Below are 25607 nucleotides of genomic sequence, written 5' to 3' on the forward strand. Positions count from 1 at the left end.
TTGCATAATTTTTAAGAATCAAGCCATATATTTTGCTCACCTCTATTATTTTTTCCAGCTCTCTAAAGATGGAACCAATAGAGATAGCTCGTCTGGCATTGCATTGGAAAGGAAGTTTACTTCGCGTCAAAGGAATTGCAAGCAACTTTGCACTCACGATTTATATAAATCCTTCAACATTGCAAAGTTAAGTACTCCTGTTAAATATTCCCAAAAAATGCAACGAGCAGCATTTTAAACTGTACATTGTGTCAGTATATTGAAAAGTGGAAAATCTGCAGCTGTAGCAGCTATATTACGAAGCGCTCCCCAGCTCAAGAGAAGCTGCATGTCAGATCCAGCAACTCAAATACCCACATACGCAAATACCAACCCACCCGTGACCATTTTACTACTCTTTTACTACTTTTTTTGTGTTTCTTTTTTTACTTATTTGCGCAGATTTTTTTGACTTGCAAATTTGTATATGCTTTCATATTCATAGACACAAGCATTCGTTTTGCTATGATTTATTTGGCAGCGAAAACATTTTTTCGGACAATGTCTGCTGGAGCCATAACGCTGCGTAACATAAAAGTACAAGTAAATACAAAAAAATATGTAAATAAAATTTGTAGTAAGGGAAAATGAAAAACGATCCGTGCGGGGCAGATGGGCGCATACACAAAGCGCAGCTCTTTTCGTTAAGCGGCACCATACGATACAGATGCATTTGTGCCGAAAATATTAATTAATATTTCAGAAATTGGATAGTCCATGTGGGTTTTTATATCATTTTTTCTCGATTAATGTCAATTATTTCAGTTTAAGAGACTTTTTGGTAAAAAAATTCGGTCGATGAAACAACAAATATTTTTGTAGTGAATAAGAGAAATGTAGATATGTATGTAAGAAAGAAGATAGTCTTGATTTCGTTACAAAGACAATGTTTTTAAATTGAAAATAGAATTAATAAAAGCTTATCGAAATAAATCTCGTTGGCGCTCACGACTGATCACGACCGACGTCTCTACTTCTCTACCTTACATCCTGGTTAGCTGAGCTGCCTTACGTGTAGGGTTATTGCGTACATAAATTATGCGCTCAACATGGCTTTATTTGAACCCAATTTGCTAGTTTAAATACGAGTATTATTTAATTTGAAATTTAGTTCGTTTTTATAACTATATTAAAATACCTCCTTTCTTGGAAACCTAAGGAATGAATTTGAAAATTCCTAAAAAAACATCTCAGTAGTTTGGGTCGTGTGGGTAGCTTTTGTGTTAGTTGTATTAAAAAATTGAGTACGTCAATCGTTTTCTCAGCTTATTCTACATAATGATGAATATTTTGTTTTTTTTTCTTATGCAAGATGACTAAACCTATCATAAAACGCAATTAGCGATTTAAAACTATGATATTTGAGCTACTCAGTTCAGTTTTAGCAAAACTGAAAACTTTTTCCACTTTCTTTGGTTTTTAATATCCTATTTTTATGGATACGAAGTATGGTGAATAAAATCATAGCTCATATAATCAACAAAAAAAAGAGGTTGTCTGTAAAGTCGGTTTACTGACGATAGTTTAACGTGATAACGTCATAAGAAAATACTGATTGAATGGTTGCATTTTTCAAAAGAAAATTTTAATTTTATTTGTTTGATAGATATTTTGTATGGATATAGACATAACATAACATAACATAACATAACATAACATAACATAACATAACATAACATAACATAACATAACATAACATAACATAACATAACATAACATAACATAACATAACATAACATAACATAACATAACATAACATAACATAACATAACATAACATAACATAACATAACATAACATAACATAACATAACATAACATAACATAACATAACATAACATAACATAACATAACATAACATAACATAACATAACATAACATAACATAACATAACATAACATAACATAACATAACATAACATAACATAACATAACATAACATAACATAACATAACATAACATAACATAACATAACATAACATAACATAACATAACATAACATAACATAACATAACATAACATAACATAACATAACATAACATAGCATAACATAACATAACATAACATAACATAACATGCTGTTCAAGCAAGGTAACGACGCGTTTTTTGGTGCGTGCAGCCGGCTACATAGAATTATAAGACGTTATCACGTCAAAAAATAATAATAACATTAAAACAACAGGTATTATTAACAAACTTGGTTTTATTTTAAATTCTTCAAGTAAATCAAATTAATAATAATCAATAAGAAGGCATATGCAAATACAAATACGTGAGTTTATATATGTATGTACATATGCGCATATACATACACATATACGCTCACTTGAGTAGGAGATAGCAAGATGTCGAACGTTGCCGTTCGTTTGCTTTGTTTGCTTTGTCGTTCGTTCCGCGCTTTCGCTTGCAGTTCATTCAAGGTAACGGCAATGAGCAAGGTAACGACAAATGAGCAAGGTAACGACAAATGAGCAAGGTAACACTAATGAGCAAGGTAACGACACATTTTTTCGTGTGTGCAGCCTGTTAAATCGAATTATAAGACGTTATCACGCCAATACTATCCGACGCACTGCTGTATGACCCAAGGGCAGAATAAGCCACGGCGCTCATGCGTCGACCACATTAACAGCTTAAGAGTGATAGTGGAGCAGTCTGTTGAGAGGCGTACACCACTGGCGATGTGTTCCATTGACTTAGTAAAACTGAGATGCGTGCTATCTCCGTTCCCATTCAACCTGGTGCTGGACCGCGTAATGCGTCAAGCATCCGTGGCTAACAGAGGAATATCCCCGAACCTGGGAGGCTGTCTTCAGGACATTAACTACGTCGACACATGTCAGCTGTCGCACAAATACGCACATGTACAGTCAAAGATCGGATCGGTAAGCGAATGTGTAGCCAGAGTGGGCTTGAAAATCAACATTGCGAAGACAAAGATGTTGTGCGTCCAGACTGCGGCTTCGCAAGCTTTTCAGATAAACGGCATTAAACTCGAAATAGTAGATGAATTCGGCTATCTCGTAAGCGCCATTAACAAAAGTGGCGGCTCAGAACCTAAGTTTCAAAGTCGAATATTAAAGGGTCGCGCGGTTTTTTGGACAAAGTGTGCAGATCATCACAAGCGTACGAAATTGAGGATCTTTGAATCTGATGTATAGTCCGATAATGCAGCTATTTATCAATCGCAGTCTTCGCAAAATTATTCACGTTTTCTCTCCTGATACCATCATTAACACCGATCTCTGTTCATTAACGAAGCAGATACCGGTTCATCTTGAAATCCGACGGCGAATGTGGAAATAGATCGGTCACGCACTGCGAAGACCACATGAAGATATCACAAAAACAGCCCTAGATTGGAGCCCGCAAGGCAGTCGGAGTTGTCGTAGGCAATCTAACACGTGGAGGCAACTTGTGGAAGCGGAAGCGCTACAAGCTGGTCGCACTTGGTGCGAAATCAAATACTTAACTTTAAATAAATATAATTTTAATTTGTTTATTGAGACCCTTTGTTAGATTTGGAAATACGGAAAAACATATATATATTTTATATTTACATTTGCGATGAAAAAGTTCCTCATAAAAACCATCTGCCATTCGGAGCTGACATAAACTTGATATTTTTCCACTATCTATTCACAAATAGGAGCAGCAGCTCGGCCAAACACACAGAAAATCACAAAATAATCAGAAGTTATATAAAAATATATGTATCTATAAAGTCACAGGGAACTTTTCCGTTTTCGAGTATAAGACTGCAAGGAAACAGAAAGAATTCTACGTTATCAGAGCTTAAGTCTCTTAAATTTCTACCGAGTGAAGCTGTTTAGTTCAAACTCAATTTCCATGAAAATTAAAAAGAGTTGCCTGCACGAAGTCGTACTCGATTTATACTATCACTAACACGAAGATATTGTATAACTATAATAGCCGTGCTGGTGGGATATATATCCTAGTAACAGCGTATGCTTATAAAATAGGAATCTCGGACAGCGAGGGATGCAGGAAATGTAGGGAGCAGGGCTCAAGCGAAACTGTAGAGCAAATCCTTTGCGGATGTGCTGTGTTATCCAAAATATGCTGAAAATAATTTGGAGCCACCGCAGTTTGAAGGATTCGCAAATATCTCAGCCGTAGGATAGAAAGGTCTTCTTAACCCCTTGCCGTGCCATTTAGCTCGACGAAATTCGAGCCCAAGTGTTACGCGTCAACGCGTGGTAAGCAGATCAGACTGATGCGCGAGATGATGTAACAGCAATTATCAGACTAGTGACTAACTCTAGTGGCGTACAGATAGAAACTAATATTCAATCACGACCCAGGCTCGTGATGTTTATGTTTGGTCCGATTATCTGTACACGACCTCGGCTCGTGATATTTACGTTTGGCCCGACGATCTATTTACGAGCCTGGCTCGTCATATTCATGTTTGGGCCAAAATTTTCATCACGAGTCAGACTCGTCAAAGCACGGCAAGGAGTTAAATTCGCAATAGAAGCAGGCACCACGCGGGTGGACTATCTCAAAACTTCTAACTAATGAACTCCAACCATCTGGTATCGCTATGAACCGAACCGCGGTCTATGCGTGACTGCCAACCAGTTCAACCAAATCTAACATATCCAGCGCGAAGTATTCAGACTACGAGGCATCAAGGCAACATATTCGAAGGCTTATTTCAATTCACTTTCAATCCAATTTCGAAACATCAAACCAAATGGAATCATTTACAAGATTTACAAGATTTTAAATCAGTAATTCCATCCGAATATCATTACTTTTATGAAAAAAAAAACTCGGTACAACGTAAAATTTGTATCTAAAAAATGGATTTTTTCATGCTTCTGCAAATACCCTATCAGCAGTATTTACGATAAAAATAGTTGCCATGCGAATTGCAGTAACGACTATTTGATTCATAGGCCACGAAGTATTGTACATAAAAGACGAAAAAATAAAAAATAAAAACTAGTTTTAATAACAAACGAGAATTTCTCCATATTATTCGAATGTTTAAAAATAATGTTTTTGCTCTACTGAAGAATTACATTTTCGCAGATAGTGCAGGATGTTGATGTGCCCACATGCATTTTTAGGTTTGAATTTCTCATTTCATATATGTCTGTGCTACTTTCGAGTCGTATCCTTTTTGTGCTTTTATGCCACTTGCTATACCTCATACATAATGCCGCAGCACGGAACCCAGTTTAGTGCGCTCTTTCTCCTCTTTGCAGCGCATTTATTTAGTAATTTCCTTCGCTTAGCTGGCACTCCATTCATGCAAATCCGCACACTTCCACTCGCTTCTACCTTATTTTCCCTGGCAGTTAAGCATCTTTACACTTCGCTGTTGAAATATTAATACCAAATGAACGCCATCTGTATGTATTTGTGTCACATATTTTTACGCTTATTATCTTTTAAGTGCGTTAACGTGAGGATTTTGCGCGTAGCCATAAATTTCAGGGCGAAAATTAAATAAATCATTTTCAAAAACAGCGACACAGGAAGCGAGTAAGTAAAATTTAAATGTATAAATGGCGATGATGGTGAACTGTTATGACCGCAAAAGTCGTGCACTACTAGGATTAATTTGCACATGTGAATATATACAGCGAGCAAAAAGATATAGCACCACAAATGTTTTCAGTAGTTTTGGGTACTTTTATGCTTTCAATGTTTATTATTTTTTTATAAAAGTATAGCGCATTGCATAATAAAAAAATTATTTAAATACAAATTTAAAACTTGATACCAATATTAGAAACAATGGAAAAATTGGAAATAAAGGGTGGTTAAGTTTCAAGGGCCGGTGTTGATTTTGAATAAAATACAACTTTTTTAGGAAATTATTGTAATTTTCTTTATTATGAAAATACTGGTATGGTTCAATTACGTATGGAACAGAATATCGGACAACTGGCCGCTGCGGCCTCGGCGGCACACCTCCAAAGACCACCAAATGCAAACAGTTCCTTATCTAAAGGGTGGTTAAGTTTCAAGGGCCGGTGTTGATTTTGAATAAAATACAACTTTTTTAGGAAATTATTGTCATTTCTTTGTATTATGATAATATTGGTATAGCTCAATTACGCATGGAACAAAATATCGGCCAAAGGCCGCCTCGGCGGCACACCTCCATCCGATGATTCAAATTTTCGATGCCATTAATGTGCCGAATTATCTCATCTTTTAGCTCTTGAATTGTTGCTGGCTTATCGACGTACACCTTTTCTTTGAAATAACCCCAAAGAAAAAAGTTCAACGGTGTCGTTGACGTTAAGGTGTGGTTCCATTCAATATCGGCCCTTGAAATTTAACCATTCTTTATTTTCATAAAAATTTCAATATTACGGAATTGAAAAAAAATTGGGTACGCAGTTATTTAGCTCATTAAATTCTAGTACAATAAAGTGCAAGCCTACAGCTGCTGGGAGATTTCTTTGATTTTTGATAATTTTTTTCTCTACGGTATAGCGTATTTTCCCCATTTGACAGATCCAGGAAATGCTTTTTTATATGAAGAAAAGACGCAACACCACCCGGGGAAAAAATTATCAAAAATCAACGAGAATATTTAGCCATTTGAAACTTGATCTTACTTATAACAAACTTTAAAGGGCTATAAGCTGCGTACCCAATTTTTTTTTTAATTCGGAATACAATTTTTTAAATTTTTATGACGATAAGTCGAATTTTTATAAATTTTGTGTATAGCTTGAAACTTGAATTAACATGGATTTTTTTAAAGAATGAATTGTGTTTTTGTAGGAAAATAAATTGAAAACTAAGTAAAATCGTAAAAACCTGTGAAATGTGGAAGTGCTATATTTTTTCGCGTGCAGTACATAGATAAATGTTTGCCGTGGCGTATGCGTAACATTTTAGTACTCAAGCATAAAAGAGTTTTCTACAGGGTGGCTGATGAATTTTGCTACATTAAGAAACTCAAATAACTTTTTTTTTAGTGTATGGAATTCATTTTTTTTTTTCAAGTTGAAGGTCATTAAATTTTATTAAATGTAGCTTAACTAGTTTTAAAAATAATTGAATTTAAATGCCCCCCATGCTCGTTGACACAAGTGCGGCATCTTAGTAAAAAGTTGTTCATTGCTGCTTTGAGAGTTGCGACAGGAATAGCCGCAATTGTTGCCCGAATGGATTGTTTTAGTTCATCCAAATTTGTTGGCTTTGTTTTATAAACTTCTTGTTTACATAAACCCCACAAGAAAAAGTCAGGTGCAGTAAGGTCAGGCGACCTGGGGGGCCAACGAAATTCGGAGTTTCTTGAAATCAGTTTATTGGGAAATTTTCGTCGCAACTCTGTCATAACAGTCTGGTCTATGTGAGACGTTGCCCCATCTTGTTGAAACCACTCAGAGTTGAAAGGAATTCTCTTTCGGCGTAGTTCTGGATAGAAAAATTCTTTCAGCATTTTCAAATAATGGTCTCCAGTAACCGTAACGGTGTGACCATTTTCTTCAAAAAAATAAGGCCCGACAATACAGCGTGAAGAAACCGCACACCACACTGTCACGCGAAGAGGATGCAATTCCGTCTCGTGGAGTATCTGTGGGTTAGAAGTACTCCATATTCGACAATTTTGTTTGTTCACATTGCCGTTTAAATCGAAATGGGCCTCATCAGACATGAAAAGGCAGTTTAACATGTTTTGGTCTTCTTCCACCATTTGCAGGATCTTCTGGCAAAATTCCATGCGAATCGGCAAGTCTGCTGCATTCAGTTTGTTAACCATTTGAATTTTGTAGGGAAATAAGTCTAAATCTTTGCGCATTATTGTTTGCAAAGACTGTCGGCTGACACCAAGTTGAGCAGATAAGCTTCTTGTTGAAACCCTTAAATTGCTTTGTATAGCTGCAGCTACAGCAGCGATCGTTTCCTCCGTCCGAACTGGTGGGTTTCGATGATAAGGACTTCTTGCGACTGTTCCTTGCTCAGCAAAATTATTCACCAGTCTCATTATGGTCCACCTGCTCGGGGGATCGCCGCCAAACATCCGCCTGTACTCTCTCTGTACCAAAACTACGGACTCCAGTGCGTGATAGCGGCGGACTATCCAAATTCTTGTTTGCGTGTCCCAGTTATCCATTTTAATAAATTTTAAAGATCAATCTGCAAATTAAAACAAAAATGGAACAGATAACTTAAAAAGAAAAAAAGTTATTCAATTTTTTTTTGGTAGCGGCTTTCATCAGCCACCCTGTATTTAATTCCAATGTTGAGATTCAACCATCTGGCTGAGTTTGTATTTTTTAATGTCAAATGCTGCTTTGCAAACGATTGCTTTCCAAATAAAATATTTTTTTATTTTTTTTATTTATTTTTAATGCATATTTTGACTTGTGTTTTGGGGTGCCATAATAAATATGTCAAACGGCGTTTTTGGTCACAATTTCGTACAAATAAGCGCCACACACACCTTAAAATCACTAATACTTAAGTATGAACAGCTAAAAACAGCTAGCTTTGAAAACCCTGCGATATTTAAATTTAAAGGCAATGTGTTTGGCGAGGCAAAGTATGAAGTTACACAGACAGCCTGGGTAGCCCAATAGGCAAACATGTACCTACCCATACATAGACATTTGTATATGTAAATGTACCCGTCTGAGTGTAGTTTGTGGATATGCTTCGCCTGTCAGTGCCGACAAAAAATTATTTATGGACTTCAGCAGAAATTTGGAGTGCTTAAAAACGAAAATACCCAAATTGAAAAATAAGTAAAATCCAAATGTGTAAAAAGCAACAGAAATAAGAAGAGAACAAATTGAAATATTAAATTCTATAAGTAGTATGCAAAGGGGGGCTCTTTCCTTTTTTCACAAATATATGTATTTATATTTTTCTTAAAGTGTCTCTGAAGCATGCCAAAGAAGGACATAAAATGGTATAGGTAATCCAAAGAAGAGGAAGAATAAGGCGTCAAAGATAAAAGAGAAAAAAAAACATGAACTCGGAAACAAGATTGTTGAGAAAATACAAAAATTATTTTCTTTAGGTATTTCAACTACTTTTCGAAAACGTGGCATTGATTTATTAAAAAATTAAGGGGTTACATACGTCCTACGTTACATACTTACATACATACGGGGAATGCTGCTGGAGTGACAATTCTTGGCCGGATATAAATCCGGGTCGTTTCGGTAACGTAGAACCGACTGTCGTGGAAACGGCGTACTTCTGTGGAAGTCGATTATAAAAAATCTCCATAGATACAAAGTTATGGTAGAAAATGTAACTGCCCGACGAGAGTTTGATGCGCACAGGTAGTTAGTTGTCCTTCGCGAAACGCACTTCAAAAGTTAAACTCGTTTTTCTCGAAACTACTTCTTCCGGTACGGTCTGCATGATTACTCATTCAGTTTTTAATATTTATTGATGCAGTTTTTTTTTAATATTCGAAAGTGTTTTATCTATAGTCTGTCGAGCCAAGTTTTTGATATTTTTATTAAAAAATTGTATATCTAAAGTATGACATTTTTTTTAAAATACCATAAATTGCTAATTTTTTCGAAATTCAAGAATCCGGCTCAACCTCAATCAACTTTATTTTACAATATTTTTTTTTTACTTTTTATAGATCCATCAACATTTCAAGGAGAAATGATGCAGACCGTGGAGCAACTTATTTTCATTGTACTTTGAATCACGTAATTTTTTATATACTAATTTGTGTAAAGAAAAATTAAAATAATTTTTTATAAAGTTTAATATTTCTATTATTATTCCTTCTAAAAACAGTTTTTGTTTTAGCGCATTTTTGGCGCTGCTGAATGTATGTAACCCCTTTAAATTGAAAATTTATAAAAACCACTATTCGTTAGATATTATATATTCAGCTGGTTGCCGATTAATATATTCACTAAAATATGTAGAATGGCGTTTTGGCATACTACTCGCATGGATTGGCTATTTGATAAGAAAGATATAAGGGCATTTTGGTATACTACAGATACTCATTGGTCCCGTTGATAAAATTTTCGAGCCATAAAAATTTTAGAAATTCTTCTTAGGGTATTCGTATATAGTTTTGCTGTCGAAAGTCGTCAAGTGAAGTAATCCAAGAGCTTGTTGTTGTTGTTATTGTAACATTCTAACACATCCCCCAATAAGCTTTTGGGTAGCGCTACTTAAGTGGCAGTTCTTGAGTAAGCCTGAAAATAACATTTCTTCACACCGTCCGATTAGTCTGTTGGTATTTGAAAAAATTTTGTTTAGAAGAATAATGCTAGTGTCGGATGAACTTGTTATCATACCGGTATATCAGTTTAGGTGCAAAAAGGAACATGGAACATCTGAGGGGTGGAACATGAAATCATGAGCCATTGAGTTGCGAATTTCGTCACAGATGCGCTAGAAAATAAAAAGTACTTTTGTGCAGTATTTTTTGAAGGTATATACCTATGAAATGAGACATTCAGCTATTACTCCATAGATGTCGCTAGGAGTATTTTTAAACCTTCCAAAATGTCTTGTTTTTTTTCGTCTGTCACCTGTCAATAATATTCAGTTCACTGTTTGTTACGTTTCATGCATCAATGCATTTTTGTCGCTTTTAAAAATGTCGAATTTCGTGCCTTCAAACTACGATTTGCGAACATCGATGATTTTCTGTTATCAATTGAAGAAAAACGCTTCTCAAGCTCATCAAATGCTCATAGAAGCTTATAGTGGACATGCTTTAAGTAGAGCACAGTGCTTCAGGTGGTTTGAAAAATTCCGAAGTGGTGATTTTAGCGTGGAGAACGAGGACCGTGGGCGGCTCCCAAATAAGTTTGTGGACGCCGAATTGTAAGCATTGTTGGATGAAGATGATGGTCAAACGCAAGAAATGATGGCAGAGTAGTTGGGAGTGACCCAAAAAACCATTTCCAAACGTGTGAAAGACATGGGCATGATTTTAAAGGGCGGAAGATGGGTGCCGCATGAACTGACTTGATGACAATGCACCGCCACATCGAACAAGAGAGACCCGGTAATTGATGGAGACGTACGATTGGGAACCGCTGGTGCATGCGGCTTACTCACCAGACTCGGCGCCTTCCGATTATCATTTGTTTGCATCGATGGGCCACGAGCAGCGCTTCAATTCTCACGAAGAAGCCAAAAAATGGCTCGATGATTGGTTTGCGGCCAATTTTTTTGGCGCGGCATCCACAAATTGCCTGAGAGATGGGAAATGTGTCGCTAGCGATGGCTATTATTTTGAAGATTAAATTTGTAACCATTTTTTGTTAATAAACGTTTGAAATTGAAAATAGAAGTCTCATTTGATAGGTATATACCAGCAAGCGTTTGTTGGAGCTTGAAACACTGGTATTTTATACAAAATCATGATATTGCTTCCGGCTCCATATTTACTTATTAATCTACTCGTACTGGACACTTTTATGTTCAACTACAAAACGAAGCATCCTCGATAAAAGCTATTAATGCTGAAGTTCCACAAGGAAGTGTTTGGGTCCGGTGCTCTATGCTATATTTGCAGCCGGCATCTCTGCATCAAACGATAATAAAATGACAACTCATACTGATGATAAGGCCATTACTGCTGCCAGAAGTTTCTCGGCAGAAGCCTCTCAGTATCTACAATCAGAACTTGACTTTGTCAGAACGTGGCTAATTCGAGTGGCCGTGGAAAATTCGAGTCGATTTGCAAAAATCTGTTCAAGCAACTTTTGAAATGGGAAAGGGGGACTGCCCAAAAGTTTCACTTAATGCTTTCGAAATGCCCCAAAGCGATACTATTAAATAACTTTGAGTTCACTAATCTGGAATGTCCATATCACAGAAACGCAGAAGCAACTCAAAATAAAAAGCAAAAAAAGTATTGGCTTTTGTGTCCGAAATTCCCAAACCACTCTTGAAAACAAAGTGCGATTATGCAAAACTATATTACAGACTGTTTGGACTTGTGCTATTCAACTTTGGGGTACAGCAAATCACTTAAACGTAAAAATTTTACAAAAATATCAATCAAAAACCCTTTGTCTATTTTAAGCGCCTTGGTTCATTATTAATGCAGAAATTAAGAAAGATCTTAGAGTAGCAAAGTATGGCAAAATATGGTCTGCAAATAACAAATAAATAAAAAAAAAAACAAATGTGCCAGTCTTTAGATGTTATGAAACGCCACGGCGCGAAATATGTACGTTTTCGAACTGTCGCTGCATTTTCGAAAGCTCTTAATAAGCGATTTTTTGCAATTTTTGTGAGCTTTTTTTCCACGTCGTACTACTTGACTAAATCTTAGTACGTAATCGAATATGAAAGCTCACAGCTAGGACAAAACGACAATGTTCTGCGACTAAATTCAACACAAGCAGTCTGAATGAGACACCCAATACAAATATATTTGTACACATATGTGTGCTCTCCTTGGGGATTATAGCCAACAACTACTTACATAATTCAATTTCAGTTCAATTCGCTAGTCCCCCCCCTAAGTATTGTGTGAATCGAGCAGAGTAAAAAAGCAGTTTTCTTAGCTGAATAAATAGTGAGTATTTGGCACATAAAAGAGGCTGGCGTACAAGGAAAAATTATGTCTATTCCCTATGCAGGCAGCGAAAAGCAGTCAATGATGCTGTTAGTGGCCACAAAGCTACTAGATTTGAATGCAAAAAGGCAAAAGCTATCCTAAAGTAGCAAAAAGATTATCACGCATGAAAAATTACATACAAGTAAATGGCAGTAAATCATATAACAACAACAATACACACGACAGGCAACATTAATAAAAAGCGGCAGAAAAGAAATATATATAAAAAAAAACATGCTTTCATTTCTTTCTTTCTTTAGCATGGCATTTTTTCTTAAAGAGATTCCAGCTATTTCCTATTTTCCTATTTCAAAGCTGCCTAGATTACATAGTCGTGAGTGCTGAAAAGAAGACGAAATGCTGCTCCAAAAAGTTTATTTTACCATTGAAATTAGATTTGTCAACACATTTTTCGCCTAACAATTAAGAAAGAGCTACGGGGAAAGGTGGCGCAAAATTAATCTTCTTCTTCTTCTTCTTAATTGGCGCGATAACCGCTTACGCGATTTTGGCCGAGATTAACAAAGCGCGCCAGTCGTTTCTTTCTCGTGCTAACCGGCGCCAATTGGACACACCAAGTGAAGCCAAATCCTTCTCCACCTGATCTTTCCAACGCAGAGGAGGCCTTCCTCTTCCTCTACTACCACCAGCTGGTACCGCATCGAATACTTTCAAAGCCGGAGCGTTTGTATCCATTAGGACGACATCACCCAGCCAACGTAGCCGCTGGATCTTTATTCGCTGCGCTATGTCTATGTCGTCGTAAAGCTCATACAGCTCATCGTTCCATCGTCTACGGTATTCGCCGTTGCCAACGTGCAAAAGTCCAAAAATCTTACGCAGAATCTTTCTCTCGAACACTCCAAGCGTCGCTTCATCGGATGTTGTCATCGTCCAAGCTTCTGCGCCATAGGTTAGGACGGGCATGATGAGAGTCTTGTAGAGTGTTAGTTTTGTTCGTCGAGAGAGGACTTTACTGCTCAATTGCCTACTTAGTCCAAAGTAGCACTTGTTGGCAAGAGAGATTCTACGTTGGATTTCAAGGCTGACATTGATATCGGTGTTAATGCTGGTTCCTAGATACACGAAGTCTTTTACAACCTCAAAATTATAACTGTCTACAGTGACGTGGGTGCCGATACGCGAGTGCGCCGACTGTTTGTTTGAAGACAGGAGGTACTTCGTTTTGTCCTCGTTCACCACCAAACCCATTCGCTTTGCCTCTTTATCCAGTTTGGAGAAGGCAGAACTAACAGCGCGGTTGTTAAGGCCGATGATGTCAATATCATCGGCATACGCGAGCAATTGTACGCTCTTATAAAAAATTGTGCCTGAGCGATTAAGTTCTGCGGCTCGTACGATGCTCTCCAACATCAGGTTAAAGAAGTCACACGACAGCGAGTCACCCTGTCTGAAACCTCGTTTGGTATCAAACGGCTCGGAGAGGTCCTTCCCAATTCTGACGGCGCTGCTGGTGTTGAGCAACGTCATCTTACATAGCCGTATTAGTTTTGCGGGGATACCAAATTCAGACATAGCGGCATGCAGGTAACTCCTTTCCGTACTGTCGAATGCAGCTTTGAAGTCGACGAAAAGATGGTGTGTGTCGATTCTCCTTTCATGGGTCTTTTCCAAGATTTGGCGTATTGTGAATATTTGGTCGATGGTAGACTTTCCAGGTCTAAAGCCACACTGATAAGGTCCAATCAGTTGGTTGACGGTGGGCTTCAGCCTTTCACACAATACGCTCGCTAGAACCTTATAGGCGATATTTAGAAGACTAATCCCACGGTAATTGGCACAAATTGCAGGATCACCCTTCTTATGGATTGGGCAGAGCACACTTAAATTCCAATCGGCAGGCATGCTTTCATCCGACCATATTCTGCATAGGAGCTGATGCATGCACCTTACCAGCTCCTCGCCGCCATGTTTGAATAGCTCAGCCGGCAGTCCGTCGGCGCCCGCGGCTTTGTTGTTCTTTAACCGTGATATTGCTATTCTCACCTCGTCATGGTCGGGTAACGGAACGACAATTCCGTCGTCAACGATTGGGGTATCGGGATCTTCACATTCTCTATGACATGCGCAGCTGTCACCGTTTAACAGGTTCGAGAAGTGTTCCCTCCATAATTTAAGATTGCTCTGTACGTCAGTCACCAGATCGCCGTCTTTGTTCTTACAGGACAACGCCCCGGTCTTAAAACCTTCTGTAAGCCGCCGAACTTTCTGGTAAAATTTTCGGGCGTTGTTCCTATTGGCCAGCATCTCAAGCTCCTCGCACTCACGTATTTCGGCCTCTCGTTTCTTCTGTCGGATAATACGTCTCTCTTCCTTTTTCAGCTCTCTGTAGCGATCGCACATGGCTCGCGTTGCGCCCGATCGCAGCGTGGCTCTATAGGCGGCATCTTTTCTTTCGGCGGCAGCATGACATTCCTCGTCGTACCAATTGTTTTTTCGGGCTCGCCGGAATCCGATTTCTTCTTCGGCGGCGGTACGTAGGGAACGAGAAATGTTGCTCCATTGCTCGCGCATGCCGGTTTGTTGGGCAGTGCTCTCCAAGAGCAGGAGTGAGAGTCGAGTGGCGTATCTTCTGGCTGTCTGTTGTGATTGCAGTTTTTCGATGTCGAACATTCTTTGCGTAGGTAGATGTACGTTTTTTGCTGCACACAGGCGTGTGCTCAGTTTGGCTGCAACAAGGTAATGATCCGAGTCGATGTTGGGTCCTCGGATCGTACGTACATCTAATACACTAGAAGCGTGTCTTCCATCTATCACAACATGATCGATCTGGTTTCGCGTTTTTCGATCAGGAGACAGCCAGGTAGCTTGGTGTATTTTCTTATGCTGGAATCTGGTGCTGCAGACTACCATGTTTCGGGCCCCGGCGAAGTCGATCAGCCTCTGTCCGTTACCGGATGTTTCGTTGTGTAGGCTGAATTTTCCGACTGTGGGACCAAAAATTCCCTCCTTGCCCACCCTGGCGTTGAAGTCGCCAAGCACGATTTTTATGTCGTGGCAGGGGCAGCGCTCATAGGAACGTTCCAAGCGCTCATAGAAAGAATCCTTGGTCGCATCGTCCTTCTCTTCCGTCGGGGCGTGGGCGCAAATTAGCGAGATGTTAAAAAATCGCGCTTTGATGCGAATTGTTGCGAGACGAAGTCTCTCTCCCACAACAAATCCGACACCGAATTTGCGCTCCTTTACATGGCAGCTGTAGTAGACGTCGCAAGGTCCTATGTTTTTCTTACCTTGCCCCGTCCATCGCATCTCTTGGATGGCAGTGATGTCAGCCTTTACTCTCACGCAAAATTAATCACCCAGAAGATTTATAATTTATGGAAATGGTGTCTTACGTTAATCGAATCTATTTGAAATTTGTGAACAAAAAAAGTTAATGTAGCGCCTAAATGTCAAAATAAATATTTCCATCACTCAATTATTCAGTTATTCAAAACAAACTTAAAATAAAAAAAAAAAAAAAAAAAAGAATGATTAATTTTGCGCGAATTTGTATGAAAAAGCATAATGAGTCAGAAATTTAAAGTTTATTATAGGAACTTCATCAGAATCCATTCCTAAGACAAAGCACAAGTGCTAAATCCACGTTTCTCCCTCTTGCAAGCAGAGAGCAATCGAAAGCAATACAAATGTACCTAGGCAGGTAGGTGAAATAGTTAAAGCAGCAGTCTCGCAATCCCCAAGTAGCACTAAAGCACCGTTTTGATACCAATCTGAGACTGAGGGATCTGATGGATCGAATAAGATCGATGGAATTTAGGTTGGCGTACTGCCCCAGGTTGTCGAAGAAAGACGCACCCAGTGACCTTAATCGTCCAGCTGCCAAACCGGGACATTTACAAAGAAAGTTTTTTAACGGTCTCCTTCTCTTTGAGGTCCTCATAGCCTCTGCAAAGGGGGTTACATGGTGGTAGCTAACTTTTCCGCGTGTGTGCCGATCGTCCAATGACCGGTGAACACAGCTACGAGTTTACTACGAGTTTGAATGGTGAAGAATCCTCAGAACTATCTGCGCTCTGTGTCTATTGCGCTGAGGCCAAAGGTTCGAAATAGTACACGGAGAAATGAAGCTCCATCTGTTTTGCGCTTTCCTGAGAAATAAGTTTCGCAATTCCCTTTTAACAACAATCAAGGAGATGTCTGACTTCTGAGACCAATTCAGTCGACTCCTTTCTGGCAAGAAATCTTAGAAATCTTATTTCGCTCTATATTCCTATGTCTTGGAAACCAGACCAGAGAAATGTTACCTACTTACCGAAGAGTTTTGAGCTCTTTCTTACAGGAGTTGACTAGTTCGGATCTGCACCATGGGTCATCAGATCGTTGATCGCGGCTTGACTATCGGAAAAAATGTTAATATCTCCCTCGCTCCCATGTTCCCTAAGCTGTTTGCATGCCTGCAGAATTATAAAGACTTCTTTTAAGGAAAAAGGTAAATTGACTGCTTTAGAGAAAACCTCTGCTTCAAATCCCTATTCAATCTTAGAGCCATCAGTGAAGCCTGAGCCACCCGCTTTGATGCAGATTTTCCCCTCATTCCAATCCTGCCTACTTGGAAAGGCATAACCCCCAAACTCCAGTTGAGTTGAGAGATTATCTCCATAGGCCAACCTTCTTTAACCTGATTGCACTTTGAGCAGTGATGGAAGTAACGTAAAAGTCAGTAAACCTGAAAGTAAGTGCAAAACGACATTCAGGGCCGCTCTGGGACAAATTCTACATGCTCCAGTGATGCCAATAGATGCAGTTCTTTGCACCCTCCCCAGTTCAGTGATATTATAGCCATTCCGCAGAGCTCCTCATCAAGCCAGGCATAAATAAATAAATAATTGGCACGTACACTTCTGTTAGGTGTTTGGCTTAGCTCCTCATCTAATTTATGGTGAGCGTTTTGATGTTGCTCCAGAAATGGAGGGACCTAGAGTTTTAAGCCGACTCCGAACGGCAGATAGTTTTATGAGAAGCCTTTTCATGGCAGAAATACACTCGGAGGTGTGCCGAGGGGGGAAATACACTCAGAGGTTTGCCATTGCCAGCGAGGCCTTGCCAAAGCAGGTATCCATACTTAGAAATTAGTAGAACCTCCAGACCTTAGTAGAACATCCAAATTGCGACCTGTGGCTGGAGTCCCCATTTTTTGCAGATCATAGATTCGAAGAAGTAGTAAGCTATACTGCCTCCGATTTTCAAGGTGAAGCTTTCAATGTAGTTTGGAGTCAAGTATCACTTCGAGATACCTAACTTCCGAGGACTCCCGCTTCTAAAGTGTGAAACTTTATATTTTCTGATAAATAGCACCAGCTCCGTCTTGTCAAAGTTGACTCTAAGGCTGCAACTAGCAGCCCAGCGCCTGAGTGCAGAGAGTGACCTTTCCAAAATCTCAGTCATGACTGAGGGAAACGGTCCTGATACCATTAGGACCATTTTATCGGCGTATGCAACTATCTTAACCCCGCCCTTATTATTATTGTCAGCTGTACCTATACAAAACAAATTTTAGTAAGGCCACAAGCAGGCGCACAGTGCGGCCGATTCCCCAAAAGCTGGCCAAAACTCAAAAAATTAAGTATATTAATATAATTGATTCAAAATGTCTTACTCGGGGGTTGTCGGGGTCGCTGATTACGAATTTGATCTTAAAATTTTGAAAATTCACCTCCTTCCACCCCTATTGGCCACCCCCTCACGTGAAATAGCGTATATTCTAGAACATAATCAAGATGCATGTAAATTTATATGTTTTCGGGGTCGCAAGGTAGCAAGTGGTAGCAGCTGAATCTTGTTTTATTCAGTAACCATTACTTTTTTGAGTAACCTTTAATAGGTTTCAAAGCAGCATATGACGGCGTTGTGTTACTATACAGTTTGAAAACTCAAATTTTATAAAAAAAAAAAATACCAGTCTAACGGTTAGACGGGATAGAAGTGAAACCTTCCGTAAGACAAACTGAGAGAGAATAAGACGAAAGCAGCATTAGGAGCGGGATAATTATAGGTTCATTATAATATTGCTCTAAAGTTCATATTTTATTTTCTTCATTTTATTTTATTCATCCTCAATGTTTTCAATTTCAACAAATGATACGAGTGGCTTATGACAGATAAAATATGATACAAATGCTTTGGTTTCGATGTTGTCAAAAAAAAATACCCAAACGGACCGAAGAAACAGACTTACAAATTTCTTCCATTTTCGTCTACTTGTATTCATATAAAAATTTATGTCTCTTCCCACCAAAGCTAAATGTATTTGTATATTTCTTCTTGGTTTTATTCAAGGCCGAAATCCCGGCGGTACTGCAATACCGGGCCAACTCGTGACAGAGGTGGAGCAAGCTCCTAAAACACTCCGCCCATTTCCAAAAATCAGTTTAACATTTGTTGTCCTCCGATGGAGGATCTATCAGATGTTAGACTACACTTTGATCTTAGCCATAAGGCCGAGAAGCGATAACCATACACAACCAACAAACTACCTTGTCATTACATTTTCTAATAAACCTTTTGAGAATTACACGCTCACAAAAATTAATGTACGAAATATTTATACCGATTCACTTAAACACGGCGAGCTGTTTGATTCATGTTCGTGCCTGTGTATGTGCATTTGTGCGTTCATATCGCCACAGTGCATGACTACCAGCCTTGGCTGAGCACAGTAAGAAAATGTATTCGAGCGTATATATGTATGTATGTACGTTAGTGTGTTTGTACGATTGTGCTCTGAGCTCAGCTTTGTGTCGATTTTACTGTGCGCTGCGCAGGTTAGGGTATTCTTGCAGAATTTAAAGATGATTCACACACTGTCGACCGACTGGGTACAGTTGTCACAAGTGATGATATTTATAATTTTTATATGAAAAATCAAGGCGAATCTTTTGAAGGTGGTAGCAATAACACAGCTGATTTGTTATTTTTTTCTCCCGCCGTGTACATTTGGATGTCAACACAAAATTGAATTAAGAAACGTTTTACTTAGCTTAGTGTATGAATTCACCTTGGAAAAAATTCAATTTTCTTCTATAATCAATTTTAATAAAAAAAAACTGTTTTCAATAAATAATCAGAAATGTCCTACAATGCAAGTTTCAAAAAAAAAAAAAATCCATTTTCGTCTACTTGTATTCATATAAAAATTTATGTCTCTTCCCACCAAAGCTAAATGTATATTAGTATATTTCTTCTTGTATTTATTCAAGGTCGAAATCTCGGCGGTACTGCAATACCGCGCCAACCCGTGGCAGAGGTGGAGAGCAAGCCCCTAAAACACTCCGCCCATTTCCAAAAATCAGTTTAACATTTGTTGTCCTCCGATGGAGGATCTATCAGATGTTAAGCTGATAAGAACAGATATCACACTACCTAGTCATTAGATTTTAAATAATAAACCTAATAAACCTTTTGAGAATTACACGCTCACAAAAATTATTTATATCAACATATAATATAACGCTTCGTAACTAAATAACTTTTAGGCCAGCAACGACAGCATGGAGCGGTAGCCGAGCGACTAGCAATGTGAGCTTCCGATCCAAAATCCTTGGTTCGAATTACAAGAAAAAATAAAAGTTATTTTTATTTAGTTCGTCGCTACGTTTATATCAACATATAATATAACGCTTCGTAGCCAAGTTGGTCGCTTTTTTCGTTTCACTTTTCCTCAAATCACTCCCAATGATTCTAAAGAAGTTTTCACTTCAAAAATTGCAAAAAATGTATCTACGTATTGCTGCAGCTAAAAATTTTGTGTCGAGGTATTGATATGTACTAAAGATTTCTCGTATTTTACTAACCTTCCGAAGATAATTCCGTTTGGTTTTGTTCAATTTACTCCATTACAAAATCTTTAAAATGTGTACAACTTTCACTATTCATCGACAGTAATACGATGCTCAAACGAAGGCCACGTTGCGACTGAAAATACAGAGGATACTTAGGGTACAGGACGTTGCTATGAATGGTTTTCACTACTCAAGGCATTACTGTAGCCAACCCAAAGACAAATAAACTCTATCTAGAAACTTTTTTTTTCGACTTTTGGCCAGCTTTTTGGGAATCGGCCGCACTGTGAGGCGGTTACGTTTTGACGTATAAAACTGCATACATACATACATACATACAAATATAGTTTGTACAGATCTTGACAACTAAATCAGCAAATGTCACAATCACCGCAGCCACTATCACAGCACAATTTCCAATGAGATGGCATTTATTAAGTCAATTCTTTCTTATTTGTTGTTTTTTTGTTCATTCAGTTCCTTTCTCTTTGCACATTGCTGGTTATCTTTACCACATTCTGCCACATATTGTGACTTTCAAATTGGTTGCGATGTTTATCCCTAAATTCAATTTTCATTATCCTTTTTAGCAATGCAATAAATTCAACAAACAGCAACAAGCAGATAAGCAGAAGGAACAGAAGCAGAAGCAGAAGAAGAAACTGCAAAATGCCATTACCAACAGCCATGCACATTTTATCTCTCTAAACAACTTTCTTTCTCTCCCACATCCATTTCCTCTCACTTTCAGAAACGCATGCAATTTTTGCCGCCTGAGCCATTCTCAATCTTTGCACTACACCTAATACGGCAGCTATATACATATACACGTGTGCATGTGTGTAGTATACTTGTATCTTTAAGACACTTTAGAGAAGCATGAGCAGAAAATAAAAAAAAAAACCCTAAAAGAGTATAAAACGTATTTGAAGGCCCTTTGCAAAACGCTTGTCAGTAGCAGATGACAAAAGCAGCTGCAAGGCGAGTAGAATGGCTGAGACATTGGAACAGTGATTTGGGTAAAGATATACTCTATGGCCGATTGGTCAATTTGTTGCTGCTGCTGATGCGTCTGAACCACTGGCGTGGATATAATCTACACAGCTATACACCCACAGAATTAAAAGGCAAAGGTCTGGCTATCGTAGCTCAAAGCCACATGTGTGCGTGTGTGTGTGTGCAAATGACATTTACTGCTGCTTTCCAAAACATACTCGTTGGTGTGTGCTTATACCACTTTAGATATGTGGCTTTGTCAATGTGGAGATGCAGGTGTATGTTTATATGTAAGTCGATATATTTGTGCCATCAAGACATGTTTTCACAGGTGGCGTCAGTGTAGAGCAAAGTGTTGCAAAGCTGATGTTCTGCTGTTGCATTGAGAGCCTAAATTTGCTTTGATGTTGTTAAAATGTTGTCGACATTTAACTGACATTGATGGCTACAACTGAGGGTTTTTTGGTGGAGGTAGCTCTAATCTGTGTATATTTGATAAAATGCTTCCGGAACAATCGGCATGTGACGCTGGAAGTCAGCTGATTGGAGATCTGTTCTGTTTTTTGTTAGATTGCCATAACTGTGATTTAAATGTCTATCAGAATTGTGTCGCCATTGCTTGACATATGCAAAAGTTAAGCTTTCTCGAGTAAACTTCTCCACATGTTTTGGATTTTTTACAGTTTTAAAAATGTCAAATCCAAACATCAGGCGAGTGACTGGAGAGCTCGGAATGAACCAAGACCGGAAACACACATCGTTTTCAGTCAAAAAAACAAAGCGATGCTCACGGTTTTTATGGATTACTAGCTGTATCCGGCGCGCGTTGCTACGCCAACAACTAAAATCAATTTAAGAGCATGCCATTTTCGTTTCCTCTGTGTAAAAATACATGATAATACTAATTTTTATGGCAATCGCTTGAACAGGGCAGAAGTTACTACTCTGCAGCGCCACCTGGTGGCGAGTGGCATCAATGAGCCAAATCTACAAACCTTCTCCGTGGAAAAATACATACCTTCTGCTCAGATATGAACGAGACGGTATCAATAAAACGGTCCGCGGATGACATATGACAAAAATAAATTTTTTGTTTTTTGGTAGGACTGTTATAAGCTTACATGGCAAATTTCAGCGTGATATGTCACATAGTTTGTTTTTTGTGCTACTGTAAACAAGTCAAGCTCGAGTGTGTTCTTCGAATTTAACGATGGAAATTCAAGTTGAACAAAGAATTTGTTTGAAATTTTGTTATTCCAACAAAATTTCGGCTTCAGACGCCTTTAAAATGTTGCAGTCAACCTATGGGGACTCTGCTCTATCGCGTGCACGTGTTTTCCAGTGGTACAAATCGTTCAAAGAGGGCCGTACATCGGTTGAAAACTTGCCTCGTGAACGTCGTCCAGCAACATCAGTAAACGACGAAAACATCGGAAAAGTAAAGGAAATTGTGCTTGAAAATCGCACAAATCGCAAAATCGGTTAACGCTGAATATTATTTAGACGTTTTAAAGCGTTTGCGCGAGAACATTCGTCTTAAAAGGGAGGATTTGTTGGACAACAAGTCATGGTTCTTGCATCACGATAATGCACCAGCTCACACATCACGTCTTGTTCGCGATTATTTGAACAAAAATAATGTTAATATCGTTCCGCAAGCACCGTATTCGCCTGATATGGCTCCATGTGACTTTTTCCTGTTTCCCAAGCTCAAGTTGACGCTCCGTGGAAAACATTTTGAGACAATTGAAGTCATAAAAGAGAATTCGAAGAACACACTCGAGCTTGACTTGTTTACAGTAGCACAGAAAACAAACTATGTGACATATCACGCCGAAATTTGCCATGTAACTTATAACAGTCCTACCAAAAAACAAAAAATTTATTTTTGCCATATGTCATCCGCGGACCGTTTTATTGATACCGTCTCGTTCATATTTGAGTAGAAGGTATACTACTGTGGGCAAAAAGTAAGGTGAATTTATTTGTCAAACTTCTCGGGATTAACATTTCGGTCTAGTTATTTTTTGCATGAGTTGGCAGCACTGTTAATAACATCTGGGCCAACTTTCATGTGAATGTCATTATCAGTAATATATTTACGCTTGTGTTTACCAAACGACCAAGAGTGCATTTTTCGATTTTTACAATGTCTGATTTGATTGAGCAGAGAAGTGCCATCAAATTTTGTTTGCGGAATGAAATTTCGGCTGCGGAAACGTTTAGCATGTTGCAGAAGGCATTTGGTGATTCGACCATGTCGCAGAAAAATGTTTATATGTGGTACAAAGACTTCAAAGGGGGTCGAGAACGTGTTGATGACTTGGAGCGCTCCGGACGAGCATCGACGTCAACAGATGACCAACACGTAAATAAAGTGAAAGAGTTAGTGCTCAAAAATCGTCGGTTGACTGTTAAAGACCTTACTGATATGATCGGAATATCAGAAGGATCTGTGAAAACCATTTTGAAAGACCATTTGGGCTTACGAAAAGTCAAATTTCGTTTGGTACCGAAAACTCTCAATTTCTTGGAAAAAAGCCGTCGCGTTGATGTGTGTGAAACAATGCTTTCAGACTATCAGGACAAGCTCAAATGCATCATTACGAGAGATGAGACTTATGCTTGAGATTTATGCTTGCGACCCTGAAACAACCGACCAATCAAGCGAATATCGTGCTAAAGGCGAGGCCAGACCGAAAAGAGCACGTCAAAGTCGTTAAAAAATAAAGGTCATGATGACAGTTTTTTCGATTTTCGTGGTGTGGTGCACTATGAATTCCTTCATCTGGTCAAACTGTTAATAAGGAATATTATTTGAGCGTTATGCTTCGTTTACGTGAAGCAATTCGTCTAAAAAGACCAGAATTATGGGCCAACAACTCTTGGTTTTTGCATCACGATATTGCACCGTCTCACACTGCACTCGTTCTCGTGACCATTTCGCCAAAAATTCCACGCATATCGTTCCGCAACCACCGTATTCGCCTGATTTGGCTCCGTGTGACTCCCCTGGCTGTTCCCAAAACTCAAGAGACCACTTCGGGGAACGTGTTTCGAGTCGATTGAGGAGATAAAAGCTGAATCGAAGAAGGTGCTGATGGCTATACCGGAAATGGACTATTTGGCATGTTTCGGGGATTGGAAAAATCGTTGGCATAAGTATATTTCATCGAAGGGGATGAAATTGATTTAAAAAAATAAATAAAGATTTTTCATTCACCAAATTCACTTTACTTTTTGCCCACAGTAGTATATACCAATTTTTATAATAATCGGTCCAGTAGCTTTTGAGTTCATTGATGACATACAGACAAACATTAATTTTTATATATAAAGACAACGGTATTGTACACCACGAATTTTCACCAGAAGTTTATACAGCTAATGAGGACTATTATTTGGGCGTTATGAGATGTGTACGTCAAGCAATTCACTAAAAAAAACCAAAAAATTTGTGGAAAAACACCTCGTGAATTTTGCGCCATGATAACGCACAGTTGTACACTGCCAGTAATATCCGTGAATTTTTGACTAAGAACGAAACGAGTACCATCCAACAGCCGTCGAACTCACCCGACCTGTGCAACCACTCGACGCCAAGTTCAAATAATCACAAATTACCTGGGTCATAGAAAGTTAGCAATGGTTGCGAGACTACAGATTAAACCCAAACAGTTTAACCCGATGCGGCCCATAATACTAAAGTGAAAAACTATAGCCGCGCTACATCAGGCTAACATCGTCTTTGGGGATGAGTGTTACCCTGTGAAGAAATCTCTTAACGAGTCGGACTCTATGAGAGGAGCTAAATCTGCAAAACAATTACATAGCTTAGGGAGAGTGAAGCGTAGCCTGAGATTCGGGGCAAACTCGTTTGTGACTTTATTTATTTGAGTTTTATGGCTCATAAGGTTTGTTAGCCCACATTAGTAAGGTAGGGTTAAGCACCTTTTACTAAATTTCTTCACCTTCGTGCCTCGCTTGATTCTTGTAATGAGTTTTGCTCTTATACGACGAGATTGTTGATGCGATACATGGCTGTGTTATGCTTTCAGTTTACCATTTCACATGCGTTTGGAGAAAATGAGCGTTCTGATCGGCAAATTAAATGATAAATATAAACTCAACTTACGGCGTACCGAAGCTTTGTATTGTTATGATGCCTATATGAACCTATAATCGGATTTTCCGCACTATCTAGAGAT

General features: G+C 38.7%; 1 non-coding gene and 1 pseudogene across 1 annotated transcript; both read right to left on the reverse strand.

Annotated features, from left to right (window-relative positions):
* Nucleotides 1-18892: 18892 nt before the first annotated feature.
* On the reverse strand, nucleotides 18893-19074 carry LOC129236662 (U2 spliceosomal RNA; annotated as a pseudogene).
* A 738-nt stretch (nucleotides 19075-19812) lies between these two features.
* On the reverse strand, nucleotides 19813-20007 carry LOC129236659 (U2 spliceosomal RNA). Its single transcript, XR_008581705.1, has one exon. It is a non-coding gene; the product is annotated as a U2 spliceosomal RNA (small nuclear RNA).
* Nucleotides 20008-25607: the final 5600 nt, after the last annotated feature.

Source organism: Anastrepha obliqua, chromosome 1 (assembly GCF_027943255.1).
Source record: "Anastrepha obliqua isolate idAnaObli1 chromosome 1, idAnaObli1_1.0, whole genome shotgun sequence".
In the NCBI taxonomy this organism is placed as follows: domain Eukaryota; kingdom Metazoa; phylum Arthropoda; class Insecta; order Diptera; family Tephritidae; genus Anastrepha; species Anastrepha obliqua.